Here is a 19,639-nt window from a genome sequence, read left to right as displayed (position 1 = left end):
CGGGGCTCGCGCCGGCGCGGTGGGCCGGACCGCTGGCGCTAACACCCCGCGCTGCGGCTGCGCCTGGGCGTGCGCCCCCAGACCGCCGTGCCCCCGACTCCGCTTCCTCCCCAGCCTGCCCCCACCCCCGCCCTGGCGCTCATTCATTCGGTCCTTCCTTTCTTCCGCCCTTCGCTCAACTTGTACCTCCACGCGCGTGCTCGCCGCTCCCTCCCACCCCACCCTTAACCCCCGAAATCCTATTGCAGCTAGTGACTTTTTGCTCCCCGGCTCTTTTCCCGGATCGCCCGGCACCCCCAGCCCCTACCTCCCTTCCCTCCTCGCGACTGCCCTTCCTCCCTCCTTGCCCCCAAATCCACACCTCCTTCTCCCCCGGATTCCACCACGCCTCGCCTGGACACACAGCCCTGCTGGTCACTAGTATTGAAGTTGGTGCCTTTATGGCCCCACATCACTTAGTCCTCCACCTGTGCGGCCAGAGCTTCCTGCTTTGAGGATGCTTTGACTTCTTGCTTCTCAGCGTGTAAAGTCCAGATTCTCAGTCCTAGGGTGTGGTCTTAAGAGTGTTTCCAAAACACACAATTTCTACTATAATTACTTAGATGTATGGCTGTCAAACTCTTCTGGAAGTAGCAATTGCTGTGGTTTTTCTTTTCTTTTCTTTTTTTTCTTTTTTAACCACTCGGGATATTCTAGGCCATACCAAATATCTTTTTTTTTTTTCTGGAAGTGTCTTTGATGGATTAACATTCTCTGAAAGTAAAATTTGGCGAAAGATTGTTACTCTTTTTCTTCTCCAGATTCCTCCTTGCTCGGTTCCGTGACCAATTTGCAACATTAATTGTTAATAGTGTTTGTTGGTGAAACTTTTTCTTGTCTCATCCTGTCAACATAAAATAACATTTATGGGAGTGTCCCCTGTGTGTGGAATATTGATGAAATGCCTGACCACTTGGAGAACCTCAAAGTGCCATCCCAAAGATATTTGAAATTTGTTTATTCTTTTTTTTGTCCCCCTCCTGTAAGTTTACTGAGTTTGTCGCCCTTTTACTCTTTCATCTCTATGGGAAAAATGTATATCAATCAGTTTTGTGTTCTTGTAGTCTTGTAGTGGCCGACTGACATTCCAGAGGAGTGTTTTATATAGCTAAAGGAATTCCAGTCACTTTGGTGTTTGGGGATTTACGATTGCAAATTGTGTTAGACTAAAGTACCTCAAGAAAAATATGCTGATCCTTATAATTCCGTAATTGTGTTTAATAACAGAAACAGAAGCTTTGTGTTTAGAACAACTTGATAATTGGAGTTTATTTGATAACCTGTTTGTAAAATTCCTTTTGGGGAATTAGGTATTAAAAAGGCCCTAGGATGACACCCTCCCCCTTGGGTTTTAAATAACAACAGTAGGGTTTCTTAACTCACAGTCAAGATTAACTTTTGTTTTGTTTTGTTTTTGGCAAAGCAATTTTGCTAGATAATCATTTTTTAAATTTCTTGTAATTTTTAACAGTGCTGTAGCTGCCTCCGAAGAAACTTTTGCTTTGTAAAATGTGGAATATATAGTATGAAAGCTAGATTATATGATAATTGGGTAGAGGCTAGATTTTTCTCTCCTAAGAAAGTGGTTGGCCAGAGAGATTCAAATGGATGTGTGAAAAATACATTGATTTTAGTCATTTTAGCAAACATATAATTTCAGATGTTGAATAAAGCTAAATGAATGCCGTGTATTGCTGATAGAGTAGAGGTGACATCTAACTTACTGAACTTAAAATTCGTTTTTATGAACTTTCCAAAAATTTGTGGGTAAAAGGAATTATCTGTCAGGTAGTGCCACCCTTGAGGTTAGTTGACTCATATTTGAAATAGTGTATACCTTAGTAAATAATAATTGAGGGAGAACTATAGAGCGTTACTTATTTCATTTTACTCCTAGTCTACCTCCTTGGGGAAAATACTGGATTGGATTAAAATATGGGCCAGCAGATACATTTTGTAATTTAAGAATTAATAAAAGTTAAAGTTACTGATACAGTGCCTCCTTGGTGCATAGTGGATACTCAATATATGTTTTTAATAATTGCATGAATGGCAAGGTCAAAGGGTTTTAAGCTGTAACAGCATTTTGTAATTATGTGGTAAAAGTTTTGGAGGAAGATGTTAATTGCTTCAGTTGCAGTTTATTGGGTTATTTAAATTGCTTTGAGATCTTTGGGGGGAAAGTTCAATAGACATGTCATTTTGTGTTACACTTTAGTTCAATGAATGGATTTGTTAGCTTGGGTATCTGATATATGTATCTTGTCAGCATTCATGAGCCATAGACAATTAAGTAATTTCTTATGCATTAAAAATTTTTAAAAGTCAGCATAAAAATTCTTGGATGCATGAGCTCATCCTTTATTATGGTCAGTTTGCTAAATTAGTTTTATTTTTTGAAGAATTCTTTTTCTTTTTTCTTTTTTTTTCTTTTTAATCTTCATTTTATTGAGATATAGTCACATACCACGCAGTCATACAAAACAAATCGTACATTCGATTGTTCACAGTACCATTACATAGTTGTACATTCATCACCTAAATCAATCCCTGACACCTTCATTAGCACACACACAAAAATAACCAGAATAATAATTAAAGTGAAAAAGAGCAATTGAAGTAAAAAAGAACACTGGGTACCTTTGTCTGTCTGTTTGTTTCCTTCCCCTATTTTTCTACTCATCAATCCATAAACTAGACAAAGTGGAGTGTGGACCTTATGGCTTTCCCAATCCCATTGTCACCCCTCATAAGCTACATTTTTATACAATTGTCTTCGAGATTCATGGGTTCTGGGTTGTAGTTTGATAGTTTCAGGTATCCACCACCAGCTACCCCAAGTCTTTAGAACCTAAAAAGGGTTGTCTAAAGTGTGCGTAAGAGTGCCCACCAGAGTGACCTCTCGGCTCCTTTTGGAATCTCTCTGCCACTGAAGCTTATTTCATTTCCTTTCACATCCCCCTTTTGGTCAAGAAGATGTTCTCCGTCCCACGATGCCAGGTCTACAGAAGAATTCTTTTTCATAACAGAAATAATAGGCCTAATCCAAGGATGTGACAATGGCTAACTTAATATTTCAGTGGTGATGCTAATACTAATTATGTTAAAAGTAACTAACACTTACATGTTTACATAGTGTTTACAACAACCCTGTTGGTAGATATTAGAATATGAGGAAACTTAAGTGACACAGCTGCTAAGTGATAGAGTTGGGTCCTGCCAGTCTGGCTTTGAAGTTCATGATCTTAGTTATTATGCTGTAATACTGAGCACGTACTATATGGTAGGATCTCTATATACATCTGATTAGTTTTATGACACCCCTGCAAGGTGTATGTATTAGCTGCTGTTTTCACATTAGGAAATTAAGGCTCAGAGAGTTTAGGTTACTTGCCCAAGTACTGTATACTTTCAGGTGGGATGTATAACTTGTATCCTTTACTAAAACTCTATTTCAAGTACTAATTTCAGGTCTTGCATTTGATATTACATATTTAGACTGTAGAGGGTATACTTAAAATAGCAAATCTCAAATCTTTTTCGGCTGCCACACATAATGGATAATGTTCACTTGTTCTGTACTCTCCTGTGAGCATATACAAGGTTACAATTTCCTGCTTACTAGCTGTAGCTTCAACTGTTTCCCACTCATGCAAGTATATAGTAATGCAGATGAGTGAGTGACATTTTTAGTCGGGTAATGCATAAAACTTATTAAACAAAGACATCATTCCTGGAATTTTGATTCTTTTAAGTATGTGCATTTCTTGTGCCACATCTTGATAATGGTATCATGGGTGAGAATGGCTGTTTTCAAAGATATAGAGTGATTTTGTTTAAAAAGACCAAATGCAAAGATATAATTTTACCTCTATTTATTTTAAAAAGTTCATGTTTGACATAGAGGTACTGTTATATGTTACACTGTGAATACTGTACAGTTATTTTCTGCCATGCAAGTAACCTCAAGTTGTTGTGTTATGTCTGGTGTATATTAAAGCCTAGGCTGATACAGATTCTTCTCATTGTGTCTATAACACTTCTAGTTATAAATTGTTATGTTTTCAGATAATCCAAAATACATTGAATATTAGTTTAGGTCAGACAGGTTTTCAGATAACATTTGCCACCAAAAAATTATGATTTTTTCCAGATACAATTATTTGGGGATTATTTGTGCCGTTTCTCCATTCTTAGTGAGGACAGTGGAGAATTGAATGTGTTAGTTTAAGTGAAATCTGAGATTTGCTAGGTCTTGAGGTAGACTTTTGCAATTCATTGTAAAATTTTAGTATGTTTGAACAAACACTTTGCATTTAAGTACTGATGGGAGCCTCAGATTGTTATCTATAGAACGGGGATAACAGTGTGTCTGCTCAGTATGTCTCAACACTGTTGTGAAATTTTTATACTAATTTCAATGCAACATAATAGGGAAAATAGGATATAATTCTATTAAAGTAATGCATTTTTGAATTGAATGATCATTAAAAATAATTTGCTACTTTTGATCTCTGTGCATCTCTTTGACACCTGGTACAATACGTGGTACATGGATTGCCATTTATTAATCTAATCTTATTTTGAGGAGTCAGGCCAAAAGTCTGTGTTGTGATGCCTTCTAAACTAAGACCTGAAGAGTGGACCAGTAGTCAGTCAGGCAAAATGGAGAAGGCATGAGGGTAGGACGAGGCAGAGGTGCATGCAGATGAGAGGTCAAGTGCATTTTACCAACTGCTGCTGCTTCTGTGTGGCAGTAATATAGAATGTAAAGGAGGAATGAGAAAGATGAGGTAAGAGAGAAAGTATAAGACTGGCTGTAGGAGTCAGGTTAAGGAGTTCAGTTCAGTTTGGATTGAAGGTAAAGGAGAAGGCACTTTAGGGTTTTAAGGGGTATGTGTAAAAATACTCAAATTTGCCTTTTTGAAAGATTGTTACGACAACTTTGGGAGAATGGATCGGAGGTGGAGTAAAGTTGACTACAGGGAGGCAAGTTAAGAGGCTGTTGCTACAAGTCCAGGAAAGAATTGATAGTGATCTGTACATCAGTGACAATGTAAAGATGATGTTTATTCTGTAAGATTTGTTGACTTACTCAATGTGGACCTCTTTGAGCCAGCGACTTTGCTCTGGTGGTAGAATATGGGATGAAGTTTCCCCCAAAGGGAACTTGGGGCTGGGGCTAAGCCAGATCTGTTTTCAAATAGGCTTTTTCCATTGACTTCCCACATTAATAGTCTTTGAGTTGGAGTTGATCCACCCTAAAATTGGAATATCAGGTTTGAGACTCACCAAGGCCTCCACAAATCAGGAATTCACTTTCTGCAAGGGTCCAGCAGCAAGCTAATAGATGCTTTTCAAAAGGGTGCGATAGCTGTGTTCCAAAACCCTAAGGACCTCTCCAGGTGGAGGCTCCATCAGCAAGATGGTGAATCACAGAGGCTTATAGCCCAAATGATCATTAGAGGAGTGGGGCACCAAAGGCATTAGCACTTTTCTAATGCAGCCCTTCTTGATCAGAAGGATCCCCCCACCCCGGCACTTAAGGATGGGGAAGTACAAGCATATAACACAATTCCTACTATACATTAGTAGAGGCACAACAACAGCAATACATTGAATTGGCCCTAAGAACCCCATCCACAAGGTCACCTTCACTTCCTGTCCCCACTGTGAACCCTGCCTAAAGACTGTTAGCTCATTCCAGGTGTCCCCTGTGGGAACCAAGTGGTGGCTTAGGTGCCTATATTCAAGAGAGCCATAAAAATTTTTGAGTTCCTCCCTAAAGTTCCCTGGGGAATGTCAGTCAAGTATGTATGACCTTCAGTCCCTCTTGGGGGTAAGGGAGACTTCAGTCCTATCCCTAATCATCTTTCTCCTTAAAGCAGATGAGTTTGGGGGTAGAAGTAGAGGGAGAGAGCAACTCTGCACAAGTTATGCAAGCTTTGCTTTCACTTTAAGTTACTGCCTCATATTATCAACCAAAAGAATTTCGAATGTTTTCAGTCTATCCAAAGCTCTGTATTGGGCAGCAAGCTCATCATTACTGACATAGTCTATTTCAGTTTTGGGGACTCCTTACTTCATAGCCATGTTAACTTTCACGTGAGGCCATGGGGCTTGTTGCTTCATTGCTCTCTCTCCACAAGCCCAGAGGAAAGTGAACAACAACCAAGCCTCCATTTGGGTGGCTACTTTAAATTCCATTTCCCACTGCTCATCCTCTAAACATTAATTCATCTCCTGTTCGTTAATAGATAGGAGGGAGGGGATCCTTACTTTTACCTTCGCCCACTAACTCTCAAATCGTAGGATGTCTTCCCATATCCCAGAAGTCAGCCCGCGGGGCCTCTGTCTTTTCTCTTGTAGAAAGTCATGTCCCTGTCGGCATCCCATCCTCATTGCCAAAATTGTCAAGAACCGTGAAGGTCTGAGGTTTTGTCCTACTTGCAGGCTGATGAGTTAACCTGCCTTGTTTTCATGGATACTGGTAGAAGACATGAGACTCCTGATTGTAAGATGGACAGTTAATTACTCATAGTAATAGCAGTAGCCAGAGTATCAGCATTTGTGCTGGTTTTCTGAGCCTCAGTCCCACAGGGTGATGCTGCACACACACTAGGTTAAGTTGTTAAAGGAGAAGAGCCCTGAGTTTAGGGAACCCCAGTCTTTTATAATGGGCAATAAGCGTGCCTGCCCATTGCGCCAAGGGAGACACTATCTCTCTCTTCCAAGGCTATTTGCATACAGGCATCCTTGAAAAGATAGTACAGAACAAAGGGTACCCAGTACCTCTGCATGCAATGCATGTAAAAAAAGAGAGATCCATGGAGACTTGCTTACCAACATATGTAAACTATATTTCAATAAATCTGGCTTTAAAAAGTACATGAAATGTAGTAAGAACACAATACTTATTATTGTTGATGCTGGTCATTTCCTTGTTTTGTGGGGCAAAACCACATGGAAAGACCTTAGCGGAATTTTGAGATTAATTTTCTCCAAGGTAAGTTGGTAACTCTGACAACATTTGTTCGAGAAGTGATGACTTGCTGAGTCAACTCAATGGGGAAAGAATACTCGCTTCAAAAAATGATGCTAGAAAAACTGGATATTCATATACAAAAGAATGAAATTGTACCCCCACCTCAAACCATATTTAAAAATTAACTCAAAATGGATCAAGACCTAAATATAAAAGCTACAACTGTAAAACTCTTAGAACAAAAAGTAGGGGAAAATCTTCATGCTCTTGTATTTGACAATGGATTCTTTGACTTGGCATCAAAAGCACCAGCCACAAAAGAAAAAATAGGTAAATTGGACCTCATCGAAACAAAAACTTTTGTGTGTCAAAGGACCTCATCAAGAAAGTGAAAAGACAACCTACAGAATAGGAGAAAATTTTGGAAACCATGTATGTGATAAGGGTTTACTATCCAGAATATATAAAGAATTCCTATAATTTAACAAGAAAAATGACGGAACGGCTCAACAAAAATATGGGCAAAGGAATTGAATAGACATTTCTCCATAGAAAATATAAAAGTGGCTAATAAGCACATGAAGGAGATGCTCAACATCATTAGCCATTAGGAAAATGCAAATCAAAACCACAATGAGATACCATTTTACACTCACCAAAGTTGCTATTAAAAAATGGAAAATACCAAATGCTGGAGAGGATGCAGAGAAATAGGAACCTTAGTTACACTGTAGGTGGCTATGTAAAATGGTACAACCATTGTGAAAAGTAGTTTGACACTTCCTTAGAAAGTTAAACATAGAATTACCATGTGATCCGCCATTTTGACTTCTAAGTATATACCCAAAAGAATTGAAAGCAGAAATTCACTTATACATATTCTACATCAATGTTCATAGAAGCATTATTCACAATCTCTAAAAGGTGAAAGCAACCCAAGCATCATCACAGATGAATGGATAAATAAAATGTGGTATACACATATTAGAAATTTATTCAGCTGTAAAAATGAATGCAATTCTGACCTGCTACAGCATGTATGAACCTTGAAAATGTTGTGCTAAGTGAAGGAATCCTGATATGGTAGGACAAATATTGTATGATTCCACCTATCTGAGATATCTAGAATAAAAAGCAAATTCACAGAAATGGAAGGTAGATTAGAGGTTACCAGGGGCAGGGTGCTGTGGGGAGAGAAGGGTGGGGAGTTACTGCTTAATGGATACAGTTTCTCTTTGGGACGATTAAAAGTTTTGAAACTAGATAGTGGTGCTTGTAGCATAACATTGTGAATGTACTCAGTGCCACTGAATTTCACTCTTAAAAATGGTTGTTGTAAATTTTATGTTACATATATTTTACTACAATAAAATTAGGGAAAAGAGTAATCACTAATGTATACAGATATTTTTCCATTTAATAGAGATCATATACAGTCTTTTAAGAAATTACAGGGACAATTAAATTGAATTATGAGAAAGACACCTTGCATTGCAGGGTATGACATTACTTTGATTTTATTTGTATCAAAATATAGTTCTCTACTTAAAATTTTGGTGAATTCTAATCAACAAAATAATGTTAATGAAAGAGAACATTTTTTAAGGGAGGTTTCTTTTCCCTTTAGATATTGTGACAGTATAGATTTGGGGAAGTAAAAGAGAGGGTAGCATAATTAGTGAGGAGGAAGTTTAAACTTGCAATTCATATATATATATGAATATATATATATATATATGTATGTTTAGGGCTCCAGTTTCTCAATAAGTGTTTTATAAAATCACCCTGCCTCGGTTATTTTGTGTAAAAATGTGTTCTAAAATAGTATTTTGAAAGCTAACTTTACTTGTTAAAGATTATATGTTACATTTGAATTTGTTTTGACTTAAATAATGTGTTGTAGTAGTAATAAATATATTTACCAAGTTGTTTTCAAAAGTACCAGGAAGTCACCTTCATTTATTCCATTCATTTGGGTTAAAGTGTACATTTATTTAGAGACTTGGAAATGTAAAATAATCTTTTAGCTATGGTAGAGTTAGTTTTAAGTTGATATTTAGAATCAGGGGCTAAAAACTTTTGGAAATAGTCTTTGATAATTGTGACTTCCGATATTAAAACATGAATGAAGTTAAAGTAAACTAAAGCTTTTCCTTTTTATATAGGGAACAGTATGTTGAACCAGTAGTCAAAATATATAATCTGAGGTTAGTAACCCTTTGAAATGGGTGTGCCAGAGTTCCATTATATTGAGTGTGATAGTGGCAACTGGCCAGTCTTCTGTCTTTGGTATGTGGCACTGAGCCCCTTCTTAGTAGTTATTAGCATGTTACATGTGTTCCTTTTAAGAACTTTGTTCACTGATTTTCATTTTTCTTTCTTTTTAAGCAACTTTTTTTGTATGGTGTATGCTGTTTTATTAAAATGCATATTGAATTTTTTGAGCATTCTCATTTTGCCTAGTTTAGGAAGGCAGATAAGATAGTCTGTGCATTTAAATAATTTTTAAAAGTTTAAGCACTTCAAAATTCTTCCTTGTTGCGGTCCATAAGCAAAACTTTTTGTGAAGTTATCACATGCCTTCTAGGACCTGATTTGGGTCTCACAAGAAAGAGATGAATAAACAGTTTTTTCAGAAGTGTAACTGGTTTACAGTATTTTATGAAACCATCCTCAAGTTTTAAAGTAGGGTTAAACAGGTACTCTGAGACAATTTATTCCAGGCAGGATTTTTTTCCCTGTAGTAAGGTTACTTTACACATCAAGTCTTGTAACTAATTCACTATACCAAATCATTTTTTTGCCTCACAGGAAGCCCTCTCCATTGTGGTCCCAATCTGATAAGGAAGAAAATTTGCTACTGTGTTTACAGTGGTTAATGTGAAGATTTTTTTTTAACGTGGAGGGAGAAGAATTGAATAGACTTAGGGTAATTGAAGCAGAACGTATTACAGTACATCTTTTCTCCTCATCCTCTGTAAAAGGGGAACTGCGAGTAGACTTTTTGTGGATTAGTTGGGACTAGTGGAAAGGAGCCTGTCAAGAATCATTCACTACTTGCCTTCAGGCTCCTTCTATTTCGATATAGTCTGCTGGATTTCTACCCTAGTGAGGTGTGGAGCAGACTTTTGATAGTCTGTTTTTTTGTTATTGTTCTCTGGTATACAAATACATATATACATAGATATATGTGTGTGTATTTTTGTTTTTATATAGCTGTATTCCTATTATAATCTTGTGTAGCTAAAGGACATAATAGGAAAAAATACATGACTTTTTAAAATCTTTCTTGGTAAAGATGTGGGGCTAGCAGCTAATCAGGTCAAAAAGATGTGCTCATGACACTTAAGAGTACTCTCCTGAATAGTAGAATGTAAAAATCAGTGGTAATCCTGATTAATAGAGGTTAAGTGTTATGTGTGCTATTTTTATATGCTATTTTAAAAAACTTTTTTAAATTGTGGAATTTAACATATACAGAAATAGGATAACTTTCAAAGTAAAGTTTAATAAGTAGTTATAGAGCAAATTTCAAAGTATGTTATGGGTTATAGTTCCACAATTTGATATGCCATTGTAGTGTATATATATATTTTTATACAGTTTTGTAATGTCACTGATTTTGGGCTTTGATATCTAGAAACATAATCACATGCTATCTCTGTTTTTCACTGTCTTTTTAAAAACAGTTTTATTGAGGTATACTGTACATATCATAAAATTCACCCATTAAAAGTGCAATTCAGTGATTTTTAGGGAAAGGTATCAATTTTGCATTCATCACAATAATCCAGTTTTAGAACATTTCCATCAACCCAGTAAGATCCCTTATACCCTATTACAGTTAGTCTTCATCCCTAGGCCCAGACTACTACTAATCTACTTTCTGTCTATATAGATTTTCCTTTTCTGTACATTTCTTATAAATGGAGTCATTCAGTTTGTGGTCTTTTGTGTCTGGCTTCTCTTACTCAGCATAATGGTTTTGAGGTATCAATAATTTGTTCTTATGCATTGCAAAGTAGTATTCCATTGCATGGATAGTACCACATTTTGTTTATCCATTCACCTTTTGATGGGACATTCGGTTTGTTTCTACTTTTTGGTTATTACGAATAGGGCTGCTGTGAACATTTGTATACAAATCTTTCTATAGACTTATGTTTTCATTTCTTTTTGGTAGATACCAAGGACTGGACTTGCTGGGTCATATAGTAAATTAATGTTTAATTTTTTAAAAAACTGCCAAACTGTTTTTCAAAGTTTCTGTATCATTTTGCATTCCTGCAAGCAGTGTATGAGGTTTCTCCAAATTCTTGCAAAACATGTCATTGTCTTTTTGATAATAGCCATCCTATTGGGTTCAAAGTGGTATAGCATCATGGTTTCAATCTGTTTTTCCCTGTGACTAAGTTGAGTATCTTTTAGAATCATTCCCATATATTCTTGGGCGAAATCTCTTTTCGGGTCTTTTGTCCATTGTTAATCGGGTTGTTTGTCATCTTCCTATTTAGTTGTAAGAGTTCTTTACAGATTATAGATACAAATCCTATGTCAGATAATATGATTTGAAAATTGTTTATCCCAGTCCGTGGTTTATTTTTTCACTTTCCTGATGGCATCTTTTAAATATTGTGGCTATATATATACACACACACACACACACACACCATAAAATTTGCCACTTTAGCCATTTTAAAGTGTGCAATTCAGAGTTATTAATTACATTAACAGTGTTGTGCTAGCCTCATCATCCATTTGTAAAATTTACTCATCACCAAAACAGAAACTGTACCCATTAAGCAACAACTACCCATTTCCTCTTCCCCAACGTCTGGTAATCTCTCATCTACTCTCTGCTGCTATGAATTTGCTTATTATGAATTTGTGCTTCATATAGGTGGTCATTTTTTCTTTGGTAGCCTCTTTAAATGAAGTTTACTTCTCACTTTAATTTGCTGAAAGATGAGTTTGAAACAGATTTCTAAATTGTCCCCTGTGAATGGATGGTAAATCATGTGTGAAACTTAAGCAGAATTAATCCCCAAGTCCTAGAAACTTTAACAGAATTAATCCTCAAATCCCATAAAATCATTGGAAGTTTTCATATATCTGCTCTTAAGTCTAGAATAGCTTTTTGGCCATTTGTGATAGAGTGGAGCCAGTAAACATTTGTGTGTGGTGACAGAACGTTTTATATGCATACGAGGACTGATCCCTGCTTGCAGCTTATTCCTTTTATCATGGTAAAAAAGGAATAACAGTTGCTATTTTGCACTTTGTGAATTCAACCTTGTGACCCTTGCTGAAGTGGTATCCTGAGTGATGTACTTTCATTAGCCATCGTGAAAACTGTGACCGAAGTCTGAATCACTTTTCATCTGCCAATGTAGGTCAAATTCCATTATCAGGAACTCACGTAATATATTTGTCTTGTGTTATGATTTTATATGATGAGTAAATGGTTTAAAATCACATTTAGAGATATAATAGCTGAAGGAGAGTTTAGAGATTATGCTTATTTTTAAAAAGATTGAAGTTTAATCTTCTGGTAATGGGGAGTCATTAAAGGTTTTGGGGTTGGAAGTGACATAATGAGACAGGTTTCAGGAAACCACTCTCACATTAGTTTAGTGCAAACTTGATGCTTGAAAAGGCTTGCCTTAAGTATCTGTTAAATTGACCTACTTGGAAAACTGGATTGCTTAGTTATGTTATATAAATAAGGTGTTTTAAACTAGGTTTTAAAAATTAAAACTTGAAATAAGGGATTTTCAGATGACAAATGTACTCTTTACAGAAAGGAAAGTAGTACATCAAAGTGTTAATAGTGTCTTAACTGTAAGTGGTGGGTTTATGCGTTTTTTAATTCCTGCTTTTTATGGAGGCTTTAGTAAATGTCAAATATATTATGTAATAAGATGTTAAAATGGAGCTGCTTTATTCTGAGTTTGGCCCTAAGTCAATAGATACACAATGCAAAGTGAATTGCGAGAATACCTTGCAGGTCTTGTAAAAGAAAGAGCCAGAAAGCAGATCTTGTGACTTTTAACACTTACCCCATCTGGTGGTATAAAGAGAGTCAGGACGTGGGGATTAGAAAAGAGTTTTTGAACTGAGTTCTGGTGTGCCGAGTCTTTCCTAGCCTTCCTTCTCCACACATATACTTTTGTGGGAGGGATAGGGAGAGCTCCACCCTCAAGTAAAGATAGAGGGGCTTTCTGATGACCACTGGGACCTAAATATGTAACTCCTATAGTTTGAGGGACATGGTAGATTGATGTCTGTTTAATGTGCCTGGAAGATATAAAGGGTGAAAGAGGGGCTATAGGCTCCGGCAGCACAGCAAAGAGAGGACTCTGTGTGGGTGGGTGCCAGTCCTCCCAGAATTTCTTGGGGCAGGAGTTACATGTTGTAGAGCAGATGAAGGCCACTGGTGAGAGAGAGCCCCTAGGAAATATGGTGGTATAGAGGTAGAGAGTTAAACAGCTGGATTCTCAGAGAAGATGCATTCTCCTGCTTTAAGGGGATTGCACTGAAAGATCCCCAGGGCTAGGGTGGGTGCGAGCTTCCAAGGAACCCCTGAAAGCGGTCCATGACAGAACCCAGCTTTAAACGTTTGTGCCATCTAGGAGGGTAGAAGGGAGAGAGGGTAACAGCACAGCCTTCTTATACTGCATAAGGCCGGTCCACAGCAGGCAGAACTGGGAAAGGAGACAATCTGCTACCTTGAATTAAAAGTTTTGATGATTATACTAAACTGAATCTATCAGTTTCTAAACTAAGATTGTTTTTATGATCTGAAAATGAAGAAAGTCGTGGGCTTGCCTAAAGAAAAGTTCAGGAGCATTAACTATCTCCACAGAATAACTTAAAAGGGGCAGTGGTGGACAAAAAGTTGCTTTATGGTTACATCCCACAGGTCCTGCTTGTTCCAAGTAATGGTTACAATTATTTTAATAAAAATGTCAATGAAAATGAATTTTTGTAAGAAGAATGTGCTCATTGAGGCACTTTGTTGTGAATAAAATTACTTGGACTTTGGGGACCAGAGCTGTACTTGTGTCAGATCAGCCCTTGTTAGCACTGACAAGGTAAGTGGGCCAGTTTTTTTTAGGTTGTTTCCTTATCTACTTTATATCTGTCTATCTATCTATATCTATCTATCTATCTATCTATCTATCTATCTATCTATCTATCTATGTATCTATCTATATAAAAGGTAAGACTGCCTGTCTTGCAGTGTTTTCTGAGAAAATGATAGTTTGTAGCAAAATGCATGGTACATAATAGGCATTCACAAATCTTCCCTCCTTAAAGTAAAATATTTCCTATAAAGTTTTAAATATATGTGTTTACTCTCCTTGTATATGTGTATTTTATTCGTTCAAAATATATTCCTTAAAAATACCAAATGAGGTAAGGATTTATTATGAATATAGGGCACTATCAAGTTCACTGTGTGTGTACATATATATAATAGAATAGTATTTTTTGAATAGCTAAAAATTTCACTTTTGATTGGAAATGTGAATGATTTTCAGGAAGAATGAACAGTGGTTTTACTTAAGTGTCTGTGTGTTAGTTTTAGTGAGGAGGCATGTGAATGGGGGGGGGCGTCTAAAGAAAAGGTAGGTCCTTCTGGAGAATCTTTTCATTACTGTTCTTGGTTAGAACAATTTAAAATACATAAAAACAAAATAAAGCATCTTTTAACAGCAAGAACATTATAAGAACTAGTGTCATTCTAGTTTCTTATTTTCTGAAAACATGCTTCATTATTCTGTCTTTCCAGAAAATTTTTAGTTCTTTGTTGACTATTTTAAAAATGATCTTGACATTTTGTCATCTTTTCTTTCTGGATGTTCTTTTATATTTATTTTATAATATTTTATTAAATGTTCAAATTTTGTCCTTTGAAACTTAGAAATTTTCTGTTTAATGATCTAGGTGCCTCTTTAAATGTCTCAAAAAGCTGATCTGACCATCTTTAATTTCTGATTTCTTTATTATTAAACTGTGTACTGTGCACGTCAGAGTTTTATTTGTAATACAGTCTAAGTTTTACTTATTTGTATCAATAGCTTTATATGGCGAAGATTATAGTTAGCTTTCTGTTTGAGACCAGAGAATTCATTATAACCCATTCAAGGGTCCTTAATTGCAAATAGCAGAAACTGGCTGGGTAACCTGTACAGAAAAGGAATTTGTTATGATTATGGTGGGTAAAGCTCACAGAATTGGTGTAAAGACCAGAGAACCAGGTTCAAGGGAGGCTGAGCAGCAGGAAAATACAGCCCAGATAATGTTGCACTAACAGTCTGGTTAGGACACTGGCCACTGGTCTCTTATTGCTGCCACTGTGAATAATTTCTCAAGTAATCCTGGTCTTAGTAGCATTCTCTCGAGATACGAAGTATTAGTAGAGTAGGTGTAGCATTTCCCTGAACCTCAAACTCCTGTTTCTTTGGTTTCCTTAACATCTCCAATTGGATGGCTCATAGGCATCTCAGACCTAGCATGTCCCACACTGAACTCCTGTTCTGTTTTTAATCCTCATACCTGCTTTTTCCTGTCCAGGCATGTTTTCTTATAGATTGTTTCATGATCTGGATTTGTCTGTTTTATGGTTTCCAATAAATAGATTCAGGTTAAACATATTTGACAATATTATTACAGAGAATAATATTGGGTACTTCCATTGTATCATATCAGGAGTTATATAATGTGTTCACTCCATTTTTGGTGATATTTAGTTAGATCCCTCAATTAAGGTGGTATCTGCCAGATCTCTCCATTGTAAAGGTCCACTTCCCCTTTTAATCAGTAAAGAATCTGTAGGGCAGTTCTTTCAGAATATGTGGCTATTTGGTTTTCCCAAAATTTGCACCCAGTAGTTGAGCATAGGAGATGGCAGGCACTCTCATAGTAGTTGTTAATGTATGTTTGATTAATAGGTATCAGTCGTCATCAAGAAGCTATCAAATAAAAGACTCCAGTGTTAGTTTCAGGTTTTTGGTACACTGGAGTAAGGAGAACTAAATGATTTATTATTAATTCTGAACTGAAATTGATTTAGTTAACATTAACAATCACTCCCTAATTTGGAATGCAGAGGTAACAAGTGATGGCTATATACAATTTATTATTTTTTTTAAACAAATGACTATGTCTGAGAAAAAGGTGTGTTAGGAAGGAGGCCCAAAGTACTTGCTAAAATAAATATTGATGATCTGTTAACTTTGGTGATCATCACTTCGTCCATCATCTTAGATCACTTTTTTCTCCATTCATAGTTTCAGTACCTTCAGAATTACTCTTTTCTATTCTTAGTAGCACCTCCTTTAAAATGTTTTCCCTCATTTAATTTAGAGAAGCAGGGTCCACTTGCTAAGTAACTTAACATTTGTCTCTTAAGAAATACAGCTTTCTAGATACAATGAATTATTAACAACTTTGAAGTAGTAAGCTAAAAGTTGAAATCCAGAATTTGTAGGTGCTCCTACATTTTGGTGGAAATCAAATGAAAAGGGAAAAGGAGAAATTAAAAGGTGTGCAGATTTTTGTAAGGTATTAGTGAATGATAGGGAAAATTAAGGTGAAATAGTGTGGGTAATTATGGATTACTGATATCACAATTTGTTTTAAAATCATATCTTGTTTACTTGTTTCCAGTCTCTCAAATACCCAGAAAACAATCACTGATGATAAAGTATGTGTGACATGGCAGTCAAGATATAGCAGTGACACACTCAATTTGAGGGTGCTTGTCTGTTAAAACCCACTTAAATTAAGACATTTTAAGTTTGGAAATAAAGATAGCATGATACTAGTTTCGTGCCTTCCTAATGTGGAGAAGTTTTACTTTGCTTTCTATTCTTGTGTATGTTACAAGAATAAAAGCCCTCAGATACAGCGTTTTGAGCATGATACACAAAACACGTGTGCATACTGACAGTGATTTCAGGAATTGAGAATCCCTTCTTACTACATAAAAGCTGCAAGGCAACGTACATATGTATGCAAAAATCTAGAAATGTTGAATGTTTTCCACTTATCTGCAAAACCTCTAAAAGTTTGGAAAAGTTCCATTAAAGAAATACCAGCTCTGAGAAATTAAATGACTCTATATGATGTGATGTTTTTGAAGTTGTGTATTGACATTTTATCTGTTGGACCCATTAGACTTTATGTGGCTACTAGTGGACACTTCATTCTTAGAAAAAGAGCCTGTAAGACATGTGAGGTAGTTGTTAAAAAGAGGAGAGGATAAACACACAAAAAATCATTTTGTTGCATAAGGTTTAGCATGTTGGACTGTGTGTTTTAAAGATAAATCTCTTAACATAAATATATATTCTTTGATCATCAAAGAGTAATTTTTAGAATAATACATGTCCTGTTTGAAAGTGTTTTCCCCTTTATCATTTAGTCTATAGGTTCAGGCTTGAACAGTGAAAATTTACAATCACCTAAGCTCTGCAACATATAGAAATAAAAGAAAGGCAGAAAGAGTGACTTTGAATTTGAACAGCAAATGGGATAAGAATTGTTGAAGAAATGAGCACTTTTTTTTGTATTTAGTGGGACCAAAAAAATCGTATCTATTCTTCTGTCAGATTCTTGATATCACTGCCTCAGTCTCAATTTAACAAAGCCTTTTTCTTAAGGACTTCAGTGTTAATTAATTATATTTGCCTTTGTTAACAATCTAAAATCAGACGGATAGCACTTAAAATGCCTCTTTAGGAGGAAAGAATATTCTGCTTCTCCAGGTTAGTGGATATACCAATACAAATTCTAAAAAATATATTTTATTAAGTTTAAAGCATATGAAAAATGTCTTTGGAAGTTATTAGTGGTGAGGCTGTTTTCTAAATATACAAGGCAAACTCAGTTATCATTACTTTTCTAGCTTTCTCGGACACTCTCCTCTAAACATAATCACGGAATTTCTTCATCTCTTTTCCCTTAGCAGTTTATTCCTGGCATGCTATTGTAGCATTTTATTTAATTACATGGTATTGTAGTAATTTGTTTACGTGTCATCTCCTGACAGATTAGGAGCTTCTTGAGGACAGCCTTTGTCTTCTTATTCAGCGTTTTTTCTCAGTGCCTTTCATATGACATATAACCTACTAGAAGTCCTCTACTGATCTTTGTTGACTTGTGATTACATCACATTTTTATAGATTAAGACAAAAAATTATTTTTTATTATTATTATTTTTTTTTTTTTAAGGTTAGTAAGTGAATTTATTAAGATACTCAGTCAATATAAAAACTTACATTTTGTTTTTTTTTTTTTTTTAATCATCATTTTATTGAGATATATTCACATACCACGCAGTCATACAAAACAAATTGTACTTTCGATTGTTTACAGTACCGTTACATAGTTGTACATTCATCACCTAAATCAATCCCTGACACCTTCATTAGCACACACACAAAAATAACAAGAATAATAATTAGAGTGAAAAAGAGCAATTGAAGTAAAAAAGAACACTAGGTACCTTTGTCTGTTTGTTTGCTTCCCCTACTTTTCTACACATCCATCCATAAACTAGACAAAGTGGAGTTTGGTCCTTATGGCATTCCCAATCCCACTGTCACCCCTCATAAGCTACATTTTTATACAACTGTCTTCGAGATTCATGGGTTCTGGGTTGTAGTTTAATAGTTTCAGGTATCCACCACCAGCTACCCCAATTCTTTAGAACCTAAAAAAGGTTGTCTAAAGTGTGCGTAAGAGTGCCCACCAGAGTGATCTCTCGGCTCGTTTTGGAATCTCTCTGCCACTGAAGCTTATTTCATTTCCTTTCACATCCCCCTTTTGGTCAAGAAGATGTTCTCCATCCCACGATGCCGGGTCTACATTCCTCCCCGGGAGTCATATTCCACGTTGCCAGGGAGATTCACTTCCCTGGGTGTCTGATCCCACGTAGGGGGGAGGGCAGTGATTTCACCTTTCAAGTTGGCTTAGCCAGAGAGAGAGGGCCACATCTGAGCAACAAAGAGGCATTCAGGAGGAGACTCTTAGGCACAAATACAGGGAGGCCTAGCCTCTCCTTTGCAGCAACCGTCTTCCCAAGGGTAAAACTTATGGTAGAGGGCTCAACCCATCAAACCACCAGTCCCCTATGTCTGTGGTCATGTTAGCAACCATGGAGGTGGGGTAGGCGAATACCCCTGCATTCTCCACAGGCTCCTCAAGGGGGCACTACATCTTTTTTTTTTTTTTTCCTTGTTTGTCTTTTTTCTTTCTTTTTTTTTTTTTTAACTTTCCCTTCTTTTTTCAAATCAACTGTATCAAAAAAAAAAGTTAAAAAGAAAACAAACATACAATAAAAGAACATTTCAAAGAGACCATAGCAAGGGAGTAAGAAAAAGACAATTAACCTAAGATAACTGCTTAACTTCCAACATGTTCCTACTTTACCCCAAGAAAGTTACATAATAAAGCAACATTTCAGTGAACTTGTTCCTACTACATCCATCAGAAATTAACAGACCATAGTCATTTCTGGGCATCCCCAGAACGTTAAATAGCTTATCTGTTCTTGGATTATTGTTCCCCCTTCCTTAATTGCTCTCTACTGCTAGTTCCCCTACA

General features: G+C 36.4%; 1 protein-coding gene across 1 annotated transcript in view; it reads left to right on the top strand.

Annotated features, from left to right (window-relative positions):
• CYRIB (CYFIP related Rac1 interactor B) overlaps positions 1-19,639 on the top strand; it is a 135,715-nt gene that overhangs the window by 24,152 nt on the left and 91,924 nt on the right.

Source organism: Choloepus didactylus, chromosome 14 (assembly GCF_015220235.1).
Source record: "Choloepus didactylus isolate mChoDid1 chromosome 14, mChoDid1.pri, whole genome shotgun sequence".
In the NCBI taxonomy this organism is placed as follows: domain Eukaryota; kingdom Metazoa; phylum Chordata; class Mammalia; order Pilosa; family Megalonychidae; genus Choloepus; species Choloepus didactylus.
Note: the sequence above shows the minus strand (reverse complement) of the source record. Positions and strands in the feature narration are given on the sequence as shown.